This window comes from Pagrus pagrus (genome assembly GCF_965226575.1).
Source record: "Pagrus pagrus genome assembly, chromosome: 14".
Classification (NCBI taxonomy): Eukaryota; Metazoa; Chordata; class Actinopteri; order Spariformes; family Sparidae; genus Pagrus; species Pagrus pagrus.
Window position 1 is genome coordinate 6232912 of NC_140198.1, and position 23677 is coordinate 6256588.

The following is a 23677-nucleotide window of genomic DNA, read 5'->3' on the forward strand; positions in this document are numbered from 1 at the left end:
ACATTCTGCTGTGGGGGCAACAAGCCGGGGCTCACGTTACAGAGAAATCGTACACCACAATGGTCTTCGCCTCATTCCCGCCTTTTCTGAGCCGTGTCCCCCCCATCCTGTGTCTCCTCACACACCTCTCTCATGCCCCCTCCTTTGCCTTTTTTTTTTTCCTTTTGAGTGCAGCGGACGGAGCCTGGGAATATTTACTTTGCTCTTGTTGTTGTCAACAAGTTCTGACTGAAACAGCAGGAACACACATGAAAGAGTTGTATGCAATTAAAGCGTGGGATTTACTTGATAAATGTGTGTTATGATGCTCGAGTGAAAAGAGCTCAGCATCCTTAATCTGTTTGATATTAAGAGTAAGAATCTTTGTGTAAAATGTACGTAAAGTCATGTTAGCTTGATCAAGCTTTGACGCGTTGCACATAAAGCTGGCACGACATAACATACAACCTGCAAGGAGAGCCAGACCATTTCTTAGAAACTGGACAACTGGACTTCCAAAATGCCCAAACCAGCAATGACTGGAGGTCCTGGTGCCAGACAAAACCATTTTGATTTCAGATCAGTTGAATTTTGGCTCTAAAGGTGTTTTTCTTCGACCTGGCATTATAAAAGCTGATGCAACCCGGATCACTGCAGAGAGCAACACATTTTTAAATCGGAAACTGAAATTGAATGTTTGAAAAGATGGTGCATTAATTAAGAGACTGGATGTTGGAGGCTGGTTTTTGATCATGATCTCCTTGATTTTGTTTTGAAGGGAATAGTTCATTATTCAGGGAAATACTCTGCTGAGAGCTACATGAGAAGATCGATACCACAGTTGTCACAATACTTGAATTTCTAACTTTCTAACTGAAGCTGGATTATATAGAAATTGAAGTAATTATCAAGCTTTTTGGAAATTAGTTTTCTATTGTTGTCAACCAGACATCATTAAAAATGTCAAGCTCCAAGGTGGTGTAACTCTGCAGCATCATGAGAGCAAAGTTAATCAGGGAGACTGTCCAAAATTAAAAGGGTCCATAGTGAACTTATACTTCTCTTGGTGGGTGTAAAGCACAGATTCCCCTTTAAATCTTGAGGGGTTTAGGTGTGTATGAAATGTGACCACAGCAGTATGTCATTGGTTATACGTTTCACTTGTTACTTCATGTCAGTTGTGTTGTAATGGATATGAGCGATGTTTCTTTTTGCAACAATGCAGGTGCCACCGACTTGTTTTCAGCATTTGCTCGAGGCTTCCCCATAAGACCGTATCATTGTCCTGAGGAATGTCAGGTCCTCTGATTTCTTTTGCTCTGTGGGTTTATGTCAAGCTGCCAAACCAACCAGTGTGTCAGTGTCACCTGGAGCCTGCAGAGATATATTTAGAGCAGCACTCGGCTCATCACCCGGATTAAGTTGCAAAGTGATAACATGAGCGCATATGACGAAAGTAACAAAATAGTAAATACAACAGGTAGTGTCAGTTTTTTTCCAGACATTTAAGGGTCAGCTTCGTTGACACCTGAGGGTGAAGTTAATTATTGTGACAGCCACCAAAAATAGTTTCTAAATGTTTATATTATTGTCAACCAAAGACCAGTTTTGGGGTCAACAGCCAAATAAATGGGTGGATAGTCCACTTATTTAATCTTTTGACCAATTAAAGATGAACATTTAGACAAGACCAAACAAAATATACATTTAAATATATATTCATAATTCATTAACCTCCATTAAATGATAAAATTGGCAATATTCTGTACTTGTCTTATTGTCCAATAACATGCTGATGTTTACCTGATATAATGTTTACCATGTTCACCATCTTAGTTTAGCATGTTGGCATGCTAACATATCCTAATTAGTGCTAATGAAATATTCATTTTTTTTTCATTTTGTCATAAATCGAACCCCTAACCCAAATGTCCTCTTAATCCATCTAATAACAGTCGAGAAACTGGAGTTAGTAAAGTACGTCATCTGGGAACCGTGGATATCAATTTCATGGCAATCCATCCAATAGTTGTTGAGTTATTTCAGTCTGGACCTGCTAACTTGTCTACTAAAAACAAACACGTCACATCACATTATGGAAATATATTATTATATTATTTTTTCAAGTCAGTCCAGCTTGAACGTTGGAGCTCATGATGTCTGGCACCTTGCCAGTCAGTTTCCTGTCACATCAGCTTGCATTCACATCTGTTGTCAAATTAAAATGAAGTCACTTTTAAATCCAGGCTGACTTTGATGGTGAAGACATCTCTGTGTTCGCCGTGTACATGTGTGTGTGAATATTCATGAGGACCTCGGGGCTAACGAGAGCGTCTTTCATAGTGTTTGCCTCTTGCGCTAATGGGCTGTGCCATGCCATGAATCTGGCATACATCTGGCATCGTTTTTTTTCTTTTTTCTGATTAGTCTGTTCATTACTATAAACTACCGGCTATAGATTTGAAACCAGCAGAGTTAAGAAAACACCCTCAACATTATGTGCTTTTTAAATTTAAGTTTGGACGAGGGAGGCTGTGTTTGGTATTATGCACAGAGCAGGATTACAGAGTCTTGTGTCAGTGCTGTAAATGTTATCCCCACCCCTGAGGCTCAGTGGTGAGTGCAGTGGTAAAGGAGTAAGAGTTAAAAGAATTAACTCACATTTCATGCTTTGTGTGGGACGCTTGCCCACAGCTGATTCATAGTGCAGGCGTAATTATTTTTTTCTTTTTCTGTTCTGTGGTTGTGGGGCATTTGTTTGGCAGATTCCCCAGAGGGCTCATCTCTTTGTTCAAGTGTCCCTCAGGAGAACCAAGAGAGGCAGAAAATGAGCTGATGGAGGAGAAGCAGCAGCAACTGTTGATCGGACAGAGGAATTTGTGTAGAATATTTCCAGCGTCTCAGTTTCTCTCAGACTAGGATCGGTTGCTGTTTATTGTTTCCAAATATCCATCCCAATTTTACCGAGCAGTTCTAAACCCAAAGATATATGAAAAGAAAATTATCATATAAGACAAAACAAGAATGGCACTCAGTAAAGCACATACCTCTTCCCAGGCCCGACAATCCTCTGGGACTGGGACTCATCCAATCCTCCATAATAATCCTCCATCCAAGTCAAAATCCGTTCTGTAGTTTTTGTGTAATCCTGCTGACAAACCAACCAACCAAATGACCAACCAACCATCCAACAACCAAACAAACACACTAACCAACCAACCAACAAACAAACAGACACAGGTGAAAACACAACTTCCTTGGCGGAGGTAACCAGGAAATACTCACATTTCAGAACCTAAAAACAGTGACTTTTATGCATTTCTCCTTAAAAATGACTTAATCTTAAAGAGATGAAACTGTAATCTAAATTGTTGTCCATCAATAAACTGGTTAATTTTCTAATACTTTCAGCGCCAAACACAAGTATCAATGATTTAAATCTGTAGTGTCTCTCCTGCTACTCTTTGCTGCAACCCTGCTGCTGGCCCCGCTGCAGCCTGCAGCAGTTTGTAATTGTCACCTCTTTTGTCCAATTAACTTAGTTCTTCTGAAAAAATAGCAATATGATGACTGGATTTTGGTCTAAATTCTTGTACAATACTTTTTTTCTGATTAAAAAAAATTAGATATACTGTACATGCTTTTCTTTTCTTACTAGCTTTATCCAATCATTTTTCATCAAAATGTTTCCAAGGTCAAGAAGTAACTTTTACTCTCACTCTTTTTTCATTCCAGAAGCCAAATGTTAAATATCTACATGTGTGCAGCATACACCAACTTTTACTAAATTAAACATACTCGAACTGGCAACATTTTGACTTACATTTGAATCAATCGAATCAAAATGCAAGAAAAACAAGATCACAGACTTGACCTGATGCAGCTGACAGCTTTTTCAGCACATTTTTTTCTGTGCTGTGTATGAAACTCGTGACAGATTATCTGGAGTTTGAGCAAAACATGAATTTATTGAGTTTGATATGATAAATAAGAATGTAAACCTTTTATTTTCATAGTCTTTTTGCATTTTGTCGCTCTCCTCCCATCTTCCAGAAGTCATAGAGCAGACGCGTGGGAGGAACTTTCTACAGATGCCAGCAGTTTGAAAAGATGAGCTGAATTTGAATGGAGAAAGATCCAACACACGTCCTTTTCCAGCTGTGAAAGTCTCTATTACGGATTCAACCGCATGTAGACAGAAAAACACGAGCGTTCGTAGTAGATGTTTAGAGCTTATGTGGTGACTTGTGGTGGGCTTTGTTGTGAAATGCCAACCAACATAAGATGTGACAAAAGGCTTTGTTCACAGATAAGAATCAGACACTGAAGAGTGAAGTCACACAGACAGGATTTATTAAGGAGCCTTGGCGCAGAGTTGACTTTTGGGGCAGTTTAGTTGCTGCCAGACACTGCCTGTGTCTTTTGAAGATGTGTCTGATGAAAGCTGTAACGTGATCTACCTCGGCGGCTCAAGTTTAGGGTCTGGAATCTGCCCCGTGGGGCTTCTTCTACAACTGCAATTTTAGAATAAAGACTTGTCAAGCCTCCAGACAAACACTGTCCCATGCGCTGGATTGAAGACTCTCTGAATTGCCATCTGGGATTGGTTGAGGAAGACAAAGATAAAGGCTGTGGTTAGCTGTTGGCAAACACCTTCATGGTTGATGTGAAATGCAGAGTTGAGCATCAAAGTGTATTTTCCTGCATGTAATTAGTTTTTTTTTTTTAGCTGTTCTTCTTTTCTGTAATTCTTTCAAGAATACAAAAAGAGACAGTGTCAAAGCTGTGTGGAAGTTCTCTGCCCGCAATTTAAATGTGATAAAGCTGGACCGAAACCACGTTTATGAGAAATTTTGTCGCTGGAAAACGGTCAACATAATAAAAAACTTGAATCAAAACCAAATGAAGACATCGTGCATACCGTGGTGGATTAACTAGCTCTGTGGCAGCCAGCATTATGTTCCAAACAAATTAAAACTGGTGTGTTATATCAGGCAGAATGGTACGTGACCAAAATAAACCCCCAACGCATTTGGGTTTGGACGGTGCGGTCTGTGCAGGCTGGCTGATTTCCTTCAAATATCTGCAGTGACATATCAGTACAAGCTTTCAGTCCGTCTGTTTGTCTGTCCATGCTGTGAACATTTTTGCCCCCGAGTGCAAAATATGTGATGAGTTTCAATGATTTTAATCTTCTTCTCACTTTGGTCTTGACAGATAAACCTGTAGTTCGCTGTGGATACCTTTTGTGCCACTTTTATGTCATAATATCGAATGACGCCTCTCACAAAGCAAGTGAAAGGACCTTTTTGTAAGAATACAACAACCTAATGGTCAAAGTGAGGTTTTCTCTGCAGGTTTCCCATTGTGACTCCTGGCTGTGTTCTGGGAAGCAGAACAACCTAAATGCACTTCTCAGCTGTGACAGCAGAAAAGCATAAAAACCTCTCAGCATCCCTCGAGGTGGAGACGAAAACATGAATCTTATCTTAGCCAGCGTCTCCCTGTAGTTCTTCTGACTTCATCAGTGGGTGACAGAAGCAGACCCTTGCGCCAGACTGACTGCAGCCTCGCCACACTGAGAGGAGTCATCCGAGGTGGTGTGGGCATCTGGCAGGGAAACCCCCCGCGGAGACTGAAGGACCTGGTTGAGGTTGCCAGACGTCTGGGCTGAACTGCTTGCCCTGTGGTGAAAGTGACCCTGACCTGGATAAGTGACTGAAAAAGGACAGAATAGACAGTTTTCTATAACATGAAAGTCCAAAGGATGTGACTTTATGCACGTACTCTTCTTCTGCTCGAGTGTCTCATTGTCTCTGTGTCTCAGTGACTCTCTGCTCCCGCTGACAGAGAGCAACAGTAGCTTACGTTAGTTTAGAAATGGAGTCCGCTAACGTAAACAAAAGAAAAAAGCACAAAAGGAATTGTTAGTTTTGAAGACAGTGGTCTGAGAATGCGTGGTTTCACAAATTACGTTTTGCTGTAAACCAACATTTTTGCTGGAAGCCACATTATTTTCTGTTTTATCCCATCTTTTGTTGCCTTTTTGTATTTAGTTAGGGTTGGGTGCTGATGATTTAAGTTAAATCAGTCGGATCCAATTTTGGAAAGCATCTCAGAGAGAGAGAGAGAGTATTTTAATAATATAGAGATAAAGAGAGAGAGAGAGAGCGAGAGCTTGGCGAGTAAATCTCGGGCTGGTAAAATATTTTACCAAAATAGTCATGTAATAAAAAGTTATTCTGAGAGTCAGTTTGACACAGAGAGACACAGGGACTTTATGATGCATTCATGTGCACCCCATTAACTCAGACATCTATTCGCGAATGGCCACGGAGGTTGTTTAAAATGGGATAGTTTCTATTTTTTTTCTTATTTTTTATTGTTGAAATACTTAGTCCTACATCTGTTATCACTTTATCGTTCTTTCACCACAGCATTTTTCATAGTTAGATGCTAAAATCATATCACTGAACCCTAGTTATATGGTCTCGTGGTTGCACAAAGTGCCTTTAGAGGTTTTATTGGCGATATTATAAAATAGCATTCATTGCCATATTACTTTCTTTTCAGCCTATTCTTCCAGAAAGTACACGCAAGCCGTCTCAAAGATGCAAGTAACTCAACATAAAGTGTGTTTGTTCACCTTTAAGACCCCAGCAGAGGAGGGATTAGCCCCTTGTTTAAGTTGAAGCATATGTCATACTTATCTAATATGCAGTCATATTGATATAACAGACCCCATCCAGAGTCCCATTTAATAAGTGATGTCTCCTGAAGTGCCGCACAGTCAACAGCTAATCTATAAGATGCCTTAATGTATAGCTACTGAACTGTTTGTCAGCTAGCTGCGTATATTTAGTCCAAAAAAAAAGTGAAGTAAACTAAATTATGATTATTTTTTTGGACACTATTGTCCAAAAACACTGAAGTATGTTTGACGAGCAGCAAACCTGGTGAAGAGATCTCTTATTCTGCAAAGTCCCCTGCAGGGCCGGAGAAGTCATGACACCATGGGCTTCCTCCACCTCCAGCTAGCTTGGCATCTGCTGCCCAGCAGAGACCAGGAACACAGATATTGACTGGCCCTGAAAAAAACACACTTGTGCTTGTTAAAGGCTACATAACACACGGGACACAATATTGGAGAAGCGAGAGCCACTTCAGATGTGAAATACTGTGAGATGGCTGTAGATAGTTCACTCAGACTGTGATCTTGTCGTATTCTTGGAGTTTAGAGCCATTTCTAACCATCAGTTCTTCATATCTCAGCACCCACTGCGAGTGTCATTTAGATCAGTGATTCCTAACGACCATACAGTGCTTGTTACCCTGCGGCAGTGATATTATGACAACAGCATAAATCTCCCACCTCACCTCTCCTCTCCACCCCCTTCTGCTCGCAGTCTGGGTAGATGATGTATGACATAAATGATGTTGAGTATGTGTGGTGTCATAGATTCTCACCCGCAGCTGTAGAAGAGTGACTGACACAAGCTGAGAGCGATCAGCAGTCAGATAAAAGAACAAAATCAGGTTTCACGTTACAGTGTGTCGCCTCCTACATTAATCCTACAGATTAGTTGCATAGAAACCGCCTCACATTTCTCAGGACCTGAGTACTCAAAGGTTAAGGCTGGAAATCCTCTCTATATATTTTTGTTATTGTCTGTAAATCTCATGAAAAGACTTCTTGAGCCTGTCTGTGGCAGTCAGCTCCAAGTTCACTTGTTCCTACTGAACAAGTAAAACATGAGAAACGAGTCAAATGTTTAAAGTTTTATTTTTAAAAAGGAGGATTTCCTGAATCAGCGGAGTAGACTCGGGATTGACCAATATATTTTTTCAGGGCTGATAAGCTCACAAGATAAACCACAGTGCTTAGTTGCAGGGGTGTGGCTCCCTGACGTGTTTGTAATAGTTTTTAGACAATGGTATAAGATATATCAGTCTATAATACACAGACGGTACTTGTTTGTATCATCATTTCATTGTTGAGTTTGGTCTGTTAATGAGACAAGTTCACAATAAGGAAAATATCGAATATCACCAGACTTATCCTTTAATGCTCGTCTGTATCTTTCTCTTGTATATTTGGTCTCTTCTGGCACTGCAGTGATTTAGTGCTGAACTTGTACTGAACACGAAGTTCGGGGACTTGCGAGAAACAGATTAAAAAGGCATGCTAAAAGTCGAAGCAGCAGAGGACGGTCAAGCTTCAAAAACCCTGGATCCTACACTTCCCACAATTCCCAAATTGGAGTCTCCAAGCCAAAGCTGAGATAACCCCGGTGACATTGTCCGTGGTTTTCTCGGCTCCTCAAGAGCCTCAGAAAATGCTATAAAAGTGTTTCCACAGGCTGAGTAGTTCTGTCCACAGTGAGAAAACTGATCCTCGTGTGTAAAATCAGTGGAGTGCCCCTTTAATAAGAGGCAGTCATGCTGTCAAAGGTGCTGACGTGTTTGTCGTGATGGATGTAGCTTGTCCTCAGAAAACTCTGAAGTGACCAGAAATGAGCCGGAACATAAAGTAATTTAACTTTAACCTACTTTAAACTTTATAAACTTCACTGAATTCAACTTTATTCAGCTCTGATTCAGCATTTTTTCAGAGTTGTATCGCCTCCATGCTCTCCTGTTTTCATATGCAGGCAGCTGCTGAGCTTCAGTGAACTCAATCTGTCATAAGCATTTTCTCAAAGCATTTGATCACCTTATCATCTACATGTTAGCTTGACGGAGCAGAATCGATTCTCAAGTGCTTAAGACTGAAATCTTGTAAAAAAAAAACAAAACTGGGCTTACATACGTAAGTTGTCTGGCTGTTGAGGGCAGAGCAGCAGCATCTTGTGCTGATACAAACTGTGTTCGGTAAATAAAATGTAATCTGTAAAAATCAGGAAGTTGTTTTGTATCAACTCAGGAATTGTCAAAGCCAAAGACTGAATATGACTTCAGTACAACATACCACACACAAAATAAATGCCTTTATAACAATTTTAACACTTTAAGATTTTAAACACTATATCAGGGCTCCAGACTAATTTTTTCACCACATCACATTCTCAACTTTATTCCCCTGGAGTTATTACCATCTTTACCATCTTACAGTAAAAGTATTAGAAGTATTCAAAGTACTTTTACCTCCAAACTGTACTCAGCTGAAGTAGTGAAGTAGCTTAAATTTATACAAAACAAGTTAACATTAAGTTGTTTTGCCAGTGATAGTAACTATAGAGGCGACATCACGTCCCTTCCAGTTGACCACCATGGGACCTTATTTCAGGAAAGATGTGTATGACAGTGAATAGTGATAGTGACGTATAAATAGAATAAGTAATAAGAAAGACTAATTAAAGCTCACCAAAATCTTTTTGGTGCTTGCAGATCTAACTCTACTTTCACATAGCTGCAGTTGTCTTTATGACGAGATTTAGTGCGATTTTCCACCTTTTTTAATATTTTGTTTGTGCCGAGGTGACGGCCGTGTTGGTGTTGGTGACGCAGTTCACAGAGCGGTTTTAAACAAAACTAAATGGTATTTTACTATCTTCATGGCAAAATGATCTTTTAAATTGACAAATATATGAGACGGGATCAGAAAAATGTATCTTGCCATTGACTACTGAGCAAATCTTTCCTGGAACAAGACACCATGCGGCTCGCTGGAATGGGCGGGTCTTCACCTCTCTATAGTAACAGCATGAGAAGATGCACTCCATTGCACTCAGCTGTTAGTGTTAGACAAGGTGGACCCGAACGCAAGACAAACAGGCAGGTAACTGAACAAAAGATCTCTGTTCATCCCCAACACATTTTCTATTGTTCCCTGGACAACTACATATCATAGACAGTTTATAACCAACTAAGCTATCTAAAGGTAAATGTTTATTAATGTATGTTAATTAATGTGATAGAGACATATTTTATTGTGATTTGTGCTGAATAATTATGTTGGAAACGACTTTATTCATTTGTTTAGTTTCTACACTGCTTGCAAATGATAAAAAGAGGACTAAATCACTATGATGGGGTTCACAGGTGAAAAACGTAATATTGGCCCCGCTCTATGTTTGGCATATTAGTGTTATTTTCAGTGCATTGCCTGTCTTGGCTCCTGTTCAACGGGACATCAGGCTCTGTTTGGCTCTAAATGAACTGGCAGTGCTTCATTCACTGACACTGGCACCCGACACAAAAATGTAGAGCTGCATATCCATCATTTCTCCTCATTATAGACACCAAAACCCCTTTCATATTTGTCTTTTAAAAATTAGACAAACTTTAAAGGACTTGACACACAGTGCGATGTGAGCGTTTCAGCAGAGAGACTGCTTGGGAAAGTGTCCTAATTGAATAAGTTTTTATTCAATTCAAAAAGGCTCAAACACACAATGAGCATTTCCCTGCAGAGAAAACGCGGCTTTGATTCGATTTAGCAGGTCGGATCGTAAGCACGAGGAGCAAACATCAAAAGCCTGTTTACAGACTTTAATATAATCACAGTTAATAACACTCCATGTGTACCGTCTTGCGACTCTAAGCCGCGGTCGTCTCTGCCGTGCGATGACGGTTAGGAGTTGTCGGGTAATTCTCTAGGTCGTCTTAGCTCACAGATCAAGGCTGCTGGTCTGGATCTTTGAACTTGACATTTCAAAAGGGAGAGGATAAAGAGATGCTTAAATATCAAATCCTCCCCCACTCCCTCAGCCCTGATATTGGACGCTGTTAAAAGATCAACCGCCTAATCAAAGAGGAGTGATCTGAGCGGAGGATTTTCCCCGTGTGCCTGCCTGTGAAAGTCAATTTATACATGGTTCAGCATAAATTTGGGATATCTAACTTTTGTCTCTTGAGCACTTCTGCGTATGGATCCTTACCACTGCTGTCTTTGTCTCCTGTTGTTGACTAATATTCATGTTAATCTGTTCGGTAGATGTTTAATGAGAATACTTGAGTAGTATTGTTACAAGTACTCCATCAGGGGCTTCAGGGTCGGTCCCTCTGATCAGTACTTTCCAACTCTATAATGGTCACGTTGCATTTCACATTTTTGTAGTGTTATATCATTCCTCTCAGTGGTGGTATTGTACTCAACAAGTTCATTCTTAAAATCTGGGAGCACATTCTTAGACAGAAAGAAGTCAGACGGGGCAAATAACACAAGCATTCAGTCATCGTCAACCATCATAGTTTACATATCAACTTCCACACACAGTTTTCTTTTGCAATAGGGGATTATTAGCAACAAATTACCACTTAATGGCAAATACAATGCTGACATTGATCATCTTTTGAAGACGTGTAAAAAATTCTGATATGGATATATCGCCCAATATTAACAGATTTTTTGCAGTGATCCCTCAAATGCAGCCATCGGACAAAAATATATAATGGAGGAAGGATGCTTCACAGTTTACAGCTGTTGTCTCAAATGACATCAGTGAACTGAAACAGTAAAGTTCGCTCTCTAAATTTAATAATTCTGAATCACCCCAACCGTCGTTTTCTGCACTGTGTTCTTTAAAACCAAAAAGTTTTCATATCGGTCGACATCCACATCGGCCAGTATCAGTAAATCAAAATAATGAGCTGAAAGACGCTAAACCGCTCTGTAGAGCAAAGAGGAGCTGCAGAGTCAGGTGATAAATCTCTGTGGGTTCATCTCAACGAATGACCCCTTTTACACTTCACATAGTCATTTGGTCCATTGTTAATAAAGAAATATTGATTAGTGCACATCCAAGACCCAATTTGTGATAACCCGCATTTTCCATTAAACTCATGTTGAACTTTGAGAACAGTTTACTCTGACTGAATGGAAAAAGATCAAGGAATCTAGAAGCAATCAAATGCTGTACGTTATTGAGTTTATATTAGTGTGTACGTACGTATAGAGGAGGTATGATCGGTATGAAAGGAACAATTTGTTGGAAGCTTCAGCCTCCTTTAAGCAGCTTCTATGGTCAGTTGTGAGTGTGAAAGATAACTTCATTGACAAGTAAACCTAAAAAATACAGACATTTCTTCTTTTTTTTTGACAGTCCTTGAACATGGCATGAGTTAAGAGAGGGTTAGAGGAAGGGAAAGATTTTTTATAGATGCACAGGTGTGAGAGAGAAGGAAGTCAACAGGCATTTCTTTGTGTGTGGTCCTGTGATAATACCCTCCACCCTCCTCCACACACACACAGACACACACCCCTATTCGCCCTCCTTCCTCTCTTCTCACTACTCCCACAAATCACTTGACGGATGAGCTGCCCACAGGTGTTGTTGGAGGAACTCCCCTCCCCTCCCCAGCTGCCCCTGTCCTCCACAGCATGGGAATGGGGGCGACGTTACTATTGTTCACAGCTGCTTGTGCGAACCCCACCTCCTTCTCCGTGCTCCCCGGCCCAGCAGGACAAAGTGCCACCCGACGACTGGGAATCCAGTCATAACCACAGCCCTGGCTCAAGGTCTTGGCACGCCGCAGCCCGAGTGAATGAAACAAGCGGTGGATATTGTCTGCCGTCCCCTGAGAACTGGAGTCTCCCAGTCTAGAGATCAAGATAAAGTAGGCGTTGAACTGCTCTCATATCAAACAATGCCACTGGTTATGAGCTCTAAACACAGATATATCATTGTGTTTGACATTGTGTCTGACCGACTGCAGGCATGTGCCTCCGGTTAGAGTAAAAAGGAGAAAGTGTTTACAACTTCCTGGAGGTGAGCGCTGTGTTTTGAAGTGAAATACAGGGCAAGTTTGTTGTGAAAATACACGAGGTTTAGATGTGTGAGACCTGTCAATATGGCTGCATGCGAAGAGGATCACGTCGTCTTTGACTCGCCCAGGCTATGTTTACATGAACACAACCACACAGGTTATTGGAGGGACATGATGCACTGTACATGTTGTCCTTTGCCCTCAATCAATTAGTTAGTCAGCTATTGAAATTAATCTTCAGCTATTTTGATGATCGATTAACCAGTTTGAGTAGTTTTTAAAGAGTTTTTTAATTCTCTGATTCCAGCTTCTTAAATATGAATATTATATAAATGTCATCTTGGGCTTTCAAACACACTGATCAACAGTTTTCACCATTTTACGAAGTTTATAGGCCAAACAACTAACAGATTAATCAAGAAAATAATCTAATCTTGCAGCTAAGCGGTCTTTGGCCCTAAAAAACGTTGAAACTTTAACTGTTAAAAAGCTCACCCTATTTTCCCAGAATGCAAAGTGACGTCTTCAAATTGTCCTACCAACCATCCAAAAACCCAAAGACTCTTTATTTACTGTCACAAATGACACAGAAAAGAAGCAACTCCTCACATTTAAGAAACCGGAAGCAGCAAATGTTTGACTTTTATTCTTGAATAGTGACTGAAACAATTAACAGACTTTGTTTAGATTGACTTGTTGATTTATCGACTGATCGTTGCAGCTCTGATTGACCCAGCAGGGGTGCCGTCCCCAGAGCGTTACAGCAAAAACTTCCAACCATCGCAATGCAAAGTCATCCAGCAGTACGCTCTGTGTCAGTATGAGTAATCGTAGCGATCGTGGACACAGAGGATGAAATGATTGCTGCTGTGATAACTTTCCAGAGTAGTAAAATCTCGTCAAGCTAAAGCCCACATGTGCTTTGTTTGCTCCCCGTCCTCTCCCTCCTTCACAAGCGTCCCTCCCCCCACCCTGTGATGCCTGCCACTGTCTGGGCTGCACTCTCCTCAACCTGCGAGTCATTCACCTTCACACAGCTACAGAACATCTACAAAGCCCCCTAAACAAATGATTTACTGATTAAGTAGACAAAACACTCACATCAGAAAGTCTCATCTGATCTTTAAATCTTTTTTCTTATTCTTTTGTGTTCTGTAAATCTTCCGCCCCGCTGCAGTCCAGCAGCTGGAGAGCTCAATTTGAGTGATTCTTGGGTTGATAAGATTCAACATTCACAGACCCACACATACATATGCAGACATCTTATCAGCGCTTTACATCTTTCTCTGCTCTCAGAGCAGCTGCGTGCATGTCTGTGCTCCAAATATGAAAAAGCAATTGAGACGGGAAAACACTCTCCGTCTTTTTAGACAGAACTTTGGCATTAATGGCAGTAGCCGAAAAGCGTAATAGTACAATTTTACTCATAGTTGTTGACATTTTACTGTATAATCAAGTGTAAAATGTATTGTGTTTACATGTATTCAAGTATCCAAATTACTCTCAGTATTCCAACTCCTTAAAACTTAAGTTAAGTCCGTATTTGCCGCTAGGGTCTTGTGCTGATTAGTCCTCAGTCCAGTTAATAGTCGAACAAGAAATCGATCAACTATTTTGATAATCGATGATGGTTTAAGCAATTTTTCAAGCAAAAATGCAAAAAAAAAAAAGAATTAAAAACGATTAAGCGATTAAACAAGAAAATAAACAGCAGAGTAACTAAAAATGAAAATAACCAGTAGTTGCCCCAAAAGCTCACATACGTCTTGCAGAAGTTACGTTGGAAAGACGCAAGTGTTTGGGGAAGATGTTTCTAAATGCCTACATCTCAATGTCACACACCACAAATGTAACACACATGTGTGAAGCGTGGCGGAGTTGTCAAGGTTTTGTGCAATGCCAGTTTACACCCGACGGTAAACGAAAGCAAAAACCCTTGTTGTGTAAACAGCCCCTGAGATTTGATTCTCCAGTATCCGACATCCAGCTGTATCTGATCGAGGTCTCCGTCACACTCTTCTCTTGTCACAGCCAACATGATGCGGATCATTGTCGTTCAGGAATGTGGAGACAACAGTTTGTGATCTTATTTTCACACCTGGCCGGTCGCTGTGGAAACCAGGTGTGGTTATCTGACTGCACGTTTTGGATGGGCGCTCGTCTGGACTCTGGAATTGAGATTATTATTTAATTACGTCCAAACAGCACTGCTTTGCATCACGTAGTGTGTGTGCATGGTCGTGTGTGTGTGTGTGTGTGTGTGTGTGTGTGTGTGTGTGTGTGTGTGTGTGTGTGTGTGTGTGTGTGTGTGTGTGTGTGTGTGTGTGATGGAGGGGGAGGTGTAGTCGGACTGGCCTGGGCGCAGGGAGTAGCCTCTCCTCCTCATTAACACAGCAGTGCACCTGTGATCACTCTGATATTCTCTTTGAGAGCATTAAGGTTCTCAGTGGGGGATCTGAGGGGGGAGCGGGGGTTCGCCATTTTGATCCCGGTGAATTAGGTGTGGCATGCTCGCCCGACAGCTCGCCTCGTGTCTGGTAGACGGGATAAAAGCAGAGGGAGTGCACAAACAGGCCCTTTGTTGTGGGACAGGCGCAGCTCGAATGCTAATACAGTCAGACACAAACAGACACACAAAACAACGCAACAAAGTTCAAACAAATGCGAAGGCACACTGACACACACGTTCAACAGCAATAGGAGCGATATCTCTGAGCGTGCGTGCGTGTGTGTGACATAGAGGCGTAGCTCGCAATCACTGCTAAAGCTAATTGTGTACGATTTTTATGTAAAAACCGAGCGAACTCATCAAGCACAACGTGAGGCTGTATCAGAGAACATCCCACTAAATAGATTCAGCCCGTTTGCATAAATTATAATTATGTGGTTGTGTATGAAGACCAGAGGAATTAATCATCCATCCTATTGTTTTTTTGTAGACTTGCTTGCTTCCTTTCTGCCACAGCTCCATATTTTTTTGCAACAATTTTTTTCGGGAAAACAACATTTACTGAGGTTAGGCACAAAGACAGACTTTGAAGGTTAAACTCCATCGATGTGAAGCATATTCGTTAAGTGTAGGCCAATATGGAGAACGGAGATGGCACAGGATTCCTCAGAGTGACTACAGCCAGCAGCTGAATGATGGAAAGTCTCAGTTAAACCTCCTGGAACATCCCGGAGGTAATGGTGATGATGGTGGATCAGCAGCAGTAGGTCTGACAGACAAAATGACACAGTTGCTATGATATTTAAACAACAGAAGCTGAGGACTGATTGGCTCAAGGTATGGAGTGCTATCCAGTTTGGAAAAGTTGATGTGTCGGAGAAGGAGAAAGAAATATACAGTAAGGAATCGACTGAAAGAGGAATAATCTCCAAATGTGAAAAGGAAATTGTTCTATTCTCTGAAAGAAATACACTTCTTAATATTTTTTTCCCAGCATGGCAGCGTGTGAACTAAATGTTAAGGGTTTCTGAGCCGTTAAACACCACCTTTCCCTCTTTCAGAAATACAGATGAAAGATACCCTCAGAGAGAGATTGTGTCGAGCTGCAGAGGCTAGTGCAACAGAAGTTAACCCTGACGTGAGATCAGGAGCCCGGCTGTCTGTTGCCTTTTTTATACACAGATCATGCAGCACTGCCACAACGAAGAGCAATCCGAAGCTGGCTTTGTTTTTGTGATTTTAGATAGCATGCCAGCATTCTGGAAGTCAAAGAGGCTTGACAGTCGTGACTTGAAACACATCAGCTGTTGTGAGAAGTGAATTCCCCCGGTGATGGATCAGTAAAGTCTTGCATATCTTATCTACATACGAGTGGGGCAGCACTTTTAAGTGATGGAGAAAACATGTTGTATTGCGGTTGATCTCCTCTGGTTGGACAGTAAAGTGCTTCAGGGCCTTGTGTCGTCTCCCCGGTTTCCAGACTTTTCGGACACTGTTCTTCTTTTTGGAGTGAGCTGCTAACAGCTGCTAGCTGCTTTTTATGTCTCCTGGTTGTGGGTGAACACATAACACATCGTCAAATGTATTCAAAAGTTTTTTCATGTGACAGGGAGAGAGCAAACATCAGTATAAAGTACACAATGTAAACATGCCGGATTTAGCAAGAATGCTAATTTACACCCAAAAATATTATACAATATAATACAAAATACAAAGAAGAACCACAAAAGCTAAACAAAGAAAAGCAAAGTAGCAAGGGTAAGAAACCAGGAATGACACAGAGAATATAAGACAGAAAGACACAACAGGGAGATGAAACCAGGAGACAGAAGACCAGGACAGAAGACATGAGGGCATGACACAGATAATCCAACACAAAATACAAAAAACAGACAAAATGCATGAAACAATCACGGCGCTGGTTTTCTTGAAGCACACAGGACCTCCCACTCTGTCTTCGTACCTCATTTACAGAGCTGTAAGGTGGAATAGCGGCACGACTTGAACGATAAAAGCACTGATTTTTGACCCACTTTTAACAATGCGTCTGTTGTGTCAGGAACATTGACCTCGGCATTTCTGCCAAATGAAACAGATCATACCTCTGCGAGACTTCCTCCTTCATTAAACAAGTTCTCTTTGTAACACTTCAACTCTCCTCAGTGCATTTTACTCAGCTGTGATCATTTTATTCTTCTGCGTGATCAAAAACGCTGCAGGTTCAGTACATCACGGTGATTTGATGGCTATGTGAAAGACACTACTGACTGACTGCATATTTTGTGTCTGTATCTAAACTGTCAGCTCTCCAGTTCAGGCAGCAAACGTGCCAAAGAAACAGCACTGAAAATGTCTGATGCTCTTATAACACTGACATTTTTTATACAATGTTAGAAAAGCTCTTGGTTTCTGGAGAAATGAAATGGAAGTGATTACTCCAGCCCAGCCAATTTCTGCTGGATGGCGGAGGGAAAGCTGATTTAGTTGGCACCTAGTTCGTAGCTTTCAAGGATATGCAGCACTGTGATGATGACCACAGGGGCTGGGATAAGAAGGCCTTTGTTAAAGTACGGCAGCCAGTCAGTCAGTCAGTCAGCGTGCTGTCGTCTGAGCTTTGATTGGAAAAAAGGTCTCCTATTTATAGTGTTAGAATAACAACTCATACCTGGCCTCTCTTACCTTAATGTCTCGTCTCTCACACACTTTAATATGAGACGAAGGAGGAATCACTGCTGTTTCTAGATTACCCCTGAAATGTCATTTTGTCTCCCTACGGCGAAGCGGGATCACTCGACATGTTGCTGAATGTTAGATTAATCATTGGAAATGCTTCCAAGGCTTCATATATTTGGTTGCTTTAATGCCCTGCGTTTCTTTAAGGGTCAGGACGTGCTCCATACTTGTGGTTTGTGTTTTGTCCAAACATACCGACCCATTTAGGGGAAGTAAATCCAATCATGACGGATGCTTAAATTGATATTCATGTTTGAAATGGAAACCAAACAGAATTATACTCAGTGTTCCTCGCAGAAATGCAGCATTGTGGTCAGAGCTATTTCTGGATTGTGGAACTGGAGTTGTTTACCAGTTCAAACATTAGCTTCAGTGATAGTGTTACTGTGTTCAGGCAGCAGCATTCAGGTTCTAGATATCTCCAAGTTTCTAGCAATGAGGCACACACAAACTGCTAAATGAGTTTTTAGGAAAATTACTCTCCGTAGGCTTATTCTCCAAATGTGTTTTTGTTCTGCTGATCAGCCACAGGAGACCCCCCTCGTTGTAGATACAGCGTTTAGCCTGTTGACCTTTAATTATCCATCCTGTGGCTGTGGAGCAACCTGCATGCCGGAGCCCAGCAGCTCCGAGGGGGGTCCACTGATGGGGTAGTGGATGCAGCGGAACAAGCCACATTCACGACTGAACATCAGATACAAGCATAAATAAAACATTTGCGTTACTCCTTTAATGAAGTCTCACCCATCGGGTGTGAAGATGAAAAATTAATGCAGCTGCTGAAGAAGTTGCTTACCAGCGGGAATGATTAGCAATTCCTTAAAAGCCAGTGTTGCTGGAGTGTTTGTAAGAGACTGGAAGATGAAGCAAAACACCATAATGATTACATGTTTGTAAAGTCATGTGCAGGGATGAAGGCAGCGGGAAGATGCCAGGACCGTCTCAACTCATTTCTTAAAAATAAGCATTAATCAATAAACACAAATTCCATTTTTTCACTGAGAAAAAGAGGGCTGAGGTTTGTGTAAGCAAGCCAAGTCCATTAATTCGAAGAAGTGTCCGTGCAGCCGCAACTATGTTTTAAGTACACGGGAACAAAATGCATTATTTCTGTCTTTTTTGGTGTATAATGTTTTTTAAAATACATCAGCACACTGTAGCTCCCTGAAGTAAAATGTTTGAGCTCATCCACAACTGATGTTACAAGCGAATGCTCTTCTTCAGACTCGAAGACCACTTGTGGATGTGCTAATAACTTGCACTTAAGGGAGCTACAGAGTGTAGACTTTGTGTTTTTTTTTATCTCCTATTGGTCCAGCACCTGCCTTAAATGGTTTCTAGATGTGCGCGGACAGCTTTGTACTGTTTGTAATGTTTTTAGAGACACTATAAAATGTCGTCTACCCCACCACCAGGCCACAACAAGGACTATAAAAAATGCCAGAAACGCTTCATACGTTTCTTCTCGTCACTGGCTCGCGAGGTAGCAAGCTGGTGACCAAAAGAGTTGAGACCTGAGTAAATAAAAACAGAACGCAATCGTTTAGGATCGAACTGTGTTTTCAACAAGTGTTCCTGAGCCCCTGTAGTAATATCCTTAACACAGTCATGTGTTTCACAAAGTGGTGAACCTCGCCCCGTCCTTGCTTGTGAACAACTGAGCCTTTCGAGGATGCGCCTTTCATACCCGATCATGACCGTTAACCTGTTTCCTTGTGGTCTGTTCCACAACTTTCCCTGTCTTTTGTTGCTTCTGTCCCAACTTGCTAGAAATGTGTTGCTGTCATCAAACACAGAAAAGCGTATATTTACTGTGATTTTCTGTAGTTTGTTCTGCCAACAAAGCTTTTATTGGTTAATTGTTCCTTCAGTAGAAACAGGCATCAATTAGCTCAGCCCCAGATGTATTTGAATCATCTGGAAAGAGCTTATCGTGTGCATACGCTCTGCAGTGAAAACCACAGAAACTTTGCAATCTCATTTCCCAAAAGAGGTGTACCGCGTAGGCAGAAAACTCAAGTATAATCCTGTCAAATAAGTACTGACATTGCATTGTGCAACCTGATCTACATAAACACATTAGTTGCACCATGCAACCTACCTCAGAGCTAGAGTGATTAGTCATTGCTAACCATTTGATAATTTGGGAAAAAAAGGTCAAAATTCTCTAATTTTAGCTTCTTAAATGGGAATATTCTCTGGTTTCTTTACTCCTCTATGACAGGAAAATGAATATCTTTGGGTTGTGGACAAATCAAGACATTTCTCACCATAAACTGAGATTTTATAGACCAAACAAGTAATCAATTAATCAAGGAAATAACCAACAGATTGATCAACATTTAAAAAATGCAGCCCTACTTGGTGCATGTGGGATTGTTTGGAGTCAGGAAATTACAAAACAGGAGCAAGCGATAAAGAAATTCACTTCTTTGCTCGGTTTGCCAACTAAGTTTGCACAATGCACAGTCTCCTGAATCAAAAGTCAGTATCATCCTCACACATTTCCAACGGTCTTAACTTGAGTGAGTCCACCTCCGCACAGCGATCATGGCAGGTGATGTGCGAGGTCCCGAGCTGGAGCTGTGATATGCTCTGCGGCATGAAAGGGGGGGATCATTGAAGCATAAAGAGGTGCCTTTGAGGAGATTTGCAGCACTTCCTTATCTCTCTATGTGAAAGAATAAAGCCTGGACCCTTCACTGCCACCGACTGTCACCCAGGGAACAGGCTGCTGGGAGATTTGTGCCAGATGCTGCGTCTGAAAGCGCAGTCGCATCACTATAGGACAAGGAGCTCTCATCTCCACTGTAGGGCTGCCTGTGTGTCAGGCCTCTTTGATGTCAGGGCGGTACACAGTGTCCCCCAGGTGTTCGACACCACACCAGGGTTGCGTTCTGAGAAATCCTCCTCCCTGTCATCCACACTTACATGCTAGCTTTTTACACCCTCCACTCTCCGAGGGACCCACAGTGTCCACAAATAACTTTCATCCAGGGAGCCTCCAGGTCCTGAGAAAGTCTGAAACGCTGATCTGTAGCTTCAAAAAAGGTGATTTTCTCTGCTAAAATGTATATGTGGGAGAAAATGTATGACATTAAATATGCAGAATATGCTCTACCTGCATCCAAAAATCCTCTTATTTATAATATTCAAACCCCAGACACCACCAAGATCTTTCTATTATTTTATATTCATCTGCCCTAATAATCAGCCTTACGTGTCCAGGGTTAATAGATCATTTATTAGGGGGACGTTTTTACGTTCTCAGAGGCCTTCAGTCCCATTTCATGGCTCGCCGGGCACGTGAGGGATTAGGGTGAGTAGATGAGGTTGGTTTGTTATGTCAGAGGTGATTTGGACTCTTATCAGTGGTGGAGCTGCAGATCTACTGGAGCTGCCTAAGCTGACAACCTTAATCGAATGGGAAAGCCAATAATGGTGACCACTTTAGTTAGCGTCTGGGGGTATTGTCTGTGTGTTAGGCGCATAATGAGCGACTGTATGCGGAGGCCGTCCTGGAAGCATGCCCCTCATTATGTCTGTTATTGTCTCATTTGTGTTGTGAGAGCATTGTGTGAGTCTGTCTCTGTTTGGCTTGAATGGAGGGACAGAAACCTCGTTTGTTGTTTTCTCTTTTTGTTCTTAATTCTGTCGGTATCCCCTGCAACATGCTCTGCCTCCTCTATAAATGTTTTACAGGGGTTAAAAGTACATAACAGCCCGAGATCATTACACAATTCGTTTTAAGGCTTTACAGGAAACCACTCTAAACAAATGAGATCATTCCCAAGACTGGATTTGTGGCGCCAGGTATTAGCAGAATTACTCTCTAACGTGCAATGCATGCAAAAAGTAGAGTCGCCACGCTTTTCTGTGCAAGTAGAGCAAGTGTCAACATCCTCTGTGCTAACTCTGTGGAAGCACGGGGATTTAATGGGAATGTGGTCCTAATTTTGAGGAAGGTTGTTTCCTTCATCCCTCTTACCCAGAAACGGTAGGATGTAAGGAAAGGAAGAGAGGAAACTGAAAGAGAAGGAGACAAAGGTGAACAGAAATGACAATGCTAACATGCTGATGATTTGCTAGTGATGTTTACCATCTTAACTTACTGTGTTAGCATGCTAACATTTGCTGATTGCTGATAGATAGTGTAGAATGCAGTGTTGTATAAAGTTGAGTAAGAAGTGTCTTATACCTGCAACTCCACTAGTTTCAAGAAGAAGTCTGGTTGTATATAAGCTTATGGGAAAATTAACCTCGTCCTCACTTGATTTATTACCTCAGTAAACAGTTTCTTAGTTTCAAGTATTCTTCAATACAGCATGAAGTTCATTTGGCAAATTATGATCCCATTTAGAGTAAAATAGACGATAGAGCAGGGTGTGTCACTGCATGTCCTCGGCTTATCAGTTGGATACAATCAGGATATCCTCTCCAGCTCCACCCTCTTGTCCAGACGTGGGCACTTCTGGTTTCACACAACCTGTAACGCCAAACTTGAGGCTTCAAAACAGTCATGGGTCACTTCATTGGTGGGTTTACATTTGGGATGGAGCAAAACAGTGGACTGAGCTTTTAATCAGTTTCATGATTTTTGTCATGAAGTTCTTGTATTTCTGATTCTGTTCAGATATTTAACATTTGAGATGTTTTGGCTTCAAATCTTCCTTGATGTACGGGGAGACATTTTGGTGTTGGAACCAGACGGTGTTATATTGGCACTAGTTTTGAAAACGTTTCCAAGGATAGCCAGCCCTGCTGGCAAGATGGAAGCATTGAAATCAGTCTCTGGATCACAAAGCAGATAAGGATGTTTCTTTATTTTATTTTTAGTTCAACCTTTATTTATCCAGGTTAAGTCCCATGGAGATTTTTCAAGGAAGTCCTGGCCAAGACAGGCAGCCGAAGTAGATAAAAACAAGAAATTCTAAACCGATACAAAACCAATAACCAAGAAATCACATTGTGGACATTAAAACATTCTGCAGTATTTTCCAGGAAATGAAGGACAAGAACAGGGAGACATTTTAATTTTGGAGAGAAAGATCTTCATTGACTGATTTTTCTACGCGTAAACAAACTAAATAAACAAACTCTTTGTTTTCACGACTGAATAAACTGAATAAACAAACTGACTTTAAAGGACAACTCAATTTCATACTGTTTTACTTTGTTTATATTTGGCGGACCCTGCCACCCTCCTAGCTTCAAACAGTGTTCTGGGGACCTTATTTCCCTCTGAGAACAGCTTGTTTATTCACTTATGGAAAAGGTTTCTGTTATCACCTCGTTAATATTCTGAATATTAAAATTCTGAGTGTGAACGTCTTCTCCAAAGCCACATAGCGCCCCTTTGACAATGACATAATGATATTTAAATAAAGGATAACGTTGCAGTGTAGTGTAGAAGTTAATCAGCCATTTGAAACCTAATTGTGTTTGTTGTTGAACTTGGAAAGTCTCCCTCCCTCCCTCCCTGCTCCCCCTCTCTGTTGTTCATCTCTCTGTCAGCCGGGTCATTTGGGGTCTTGTTGTCCAGTCACAAGCCTGATCCTGTCAACACGTCCAAATATTCTGCATTTTTTCCCCCTGAATTAATTAGCTCTGTATCATCCAGACACAGACAGCAGACAGCCACAAATACATGCACGCACACACACAAGCAGCAGTTCTGGTTGTCAGGGTCCACAGATCATGGGTCATGTGTGTATGTGCTTTAGTCCGTGCAGCATAAAGTCACAACAGGAACAGATAAGACCGGTCCCAGGTTGGCTTTGGGAGCCAAATCCCCAGCAGCCCCCCAGT

The 23677-nt window shown here is 41.4% G+C and overlaps 1 protein-coding gene across 1 annotated transcript in view; it reads left to right on the forward strand.

Annotated features, from left to right (window-relative positions):
• Positions 1-23677, forward strand: part of mcama (melanoma cell adhesion molecule a) — a 51723-nt gene that overhangs the window by 9342 nt on the left and 18704 nt on the right. The window lies entirely within an intron of this gene.